General features: G+C 44.5%; 1 long non-coding RNA gene across 1 annotated transcript in view; it reads right to left on the bottom strand.

Annotated features, from left to right (window-relative positions):
* LOC105854527 overlaps positions 1-570 on the bottom strand; it is an 8017-nt gene extending 7447 nt beyond the window's left edge. Inside the window, exon 1 of the long non-coding RNA XR_001146190.1 lies at positions 503-570. This is a non-coding gene — a long non-coding RNA (uncharacterized LOC105854527). The remainder of the gene's footprint in view (positions 1-502) is intronic.
* Between the last annotated feature and the right edge of the window lie 1020 nt (positions 571-1590).

Here is a 1590-nt window from a genome sequence, read left to right as displayed (position 1 = left end):
CCTGCCCTGCGCCCTCCGAGAGGACCCCCCTCTGCAGTCAGCCACCCACAGGGTCCCTCGCCTTTGGCTCACCGTGTTTCTCTCGGCCCAAGAAGGTCCCGGGATTAAAGCGCCTCCCGGCCACAGAAGGGGTCGGGCCCCCAGCGGGCATCCAGTCCGCGGGGGAGCGGGGGAAGCCAGCCGCCTCAGCAAGGTGCAGCGGCAGGGCTGCGCGCATGCGCGACCCCAGGGGCTGCGCGGGGGCTCCAGGCAGGTTTGGGTGGGCGGGACGGGATCCCCCCGCCCAGCCACACGCTCTAGGTGACCACGCCCACCCGGCAGCCAGGAGGTTTGGAAATTTGTAGTGAAATGGGGGCAAATATCTCACGTCCTCTCCAAAAATGGTGTTAATGGAAGTTCCAGGAAGCCCCTAGAATGGCAAAATACATCTATTTGGTTTTACAAACGTGATCAGGATCATTTAACAGTGACCACAGATGATTTAATAAACCCGGTCCCTCACCTGGATTACGATAGAACGGGTGTGGCGATTGGCTCCGAGCTCTGCGCTTTACCGCTGCGGCGTCCTTACCCGGTCCGCCCATCTGCATTCTCCGCTGTGCCCGCATTACCCGGCACTGCCACCAAGCGGCGCACCTCCCCACTTCTCCGAGGCTGGACCCGAGGCCCCTTCCCAGCTTTCCCTCCCCAGTCATTCCTCTGCCCTTCATTCACCATGGACCCTCTAATTGCTTATTTTTGTATATACTGTAATTTTATTTAACCATTCTCTGAAGCTTTCATTTAGATTGTTTACAATTACTTTGTTACTATAAAAATGTGTTGGTGGACACTTTTATATATAAAGATTTGTATCTGTATTTGAAAGATTTTCCCAAAAGTAGAATGACTAGATCAAGCAGCATAGGTATTCTAAATTCCTAATTCTCTAAGAAGGGAGGTACAAATTTATTCTTTTCTCAGGAATGAGTGAGAGTATATATACCTCACCCTTGCTAACATTTCACTCTATATTTCAAGGGTTTGGATGCAAACAATTCATTGGAACCAAGTACACAAAACATTTTTATTATGTGCAAGCAATATTTAACTACTTTAGATCCTGAAAATTAATCAGCATTAGCTCATTAGTACTAATAATGAAAAAAAATAGGACACCGCTAAATTTTAGGAGGTAAAATCTTCACTTCTTACTTTACTCATCGATCATATCCACATTTAAAAGAAATACATTACTTTATTTTAAAATGTGTGTTGTTTTTTTTATATTACTTACTAATCACTGATCAATTTAGACCAAGCCTAAAAAAGAAAAAGTTAACATTTCCCATACAAAATTTATCACAAAATTTTCCAATATATTTTCAATTATTCTTTCAAATGCTCATTGCCTTCAAGTCCCTTTCATGACCTAGTATGCTGCCTGCCTCACTCTTTATTGACCCTTATGTTATACAAGTGCCCAGTCTGTTATTCCATCTAACTTCTTAACCTGTGATAACCATTCTTCACAAAGAGGTGTGTCAGTTTTAAAAGTTTTTTCACTTCCTAAATATTCACTGCCATGAGAAAAAAGAGAAATATGAGATC

This window comes from Condylura cristata, unplaced genomic scaffold (assembly GCF_000260355.1).
Source record: "Condylura cristata isolate star-nosed mole 26May11 unplaced genomic scaffold, ConCri1.0 scaffold00048, whole genome shotgun sequence".
NCBI classification, from domain to species: Eukaryota; Metazoa; Chordata; class Mammalia; order Eulipotyphla; family Talpidae; genus Condylura; species Condylura cristata.
This window is presented reverse-complemented; position numbering and strand designations above follow the sequence as displayed.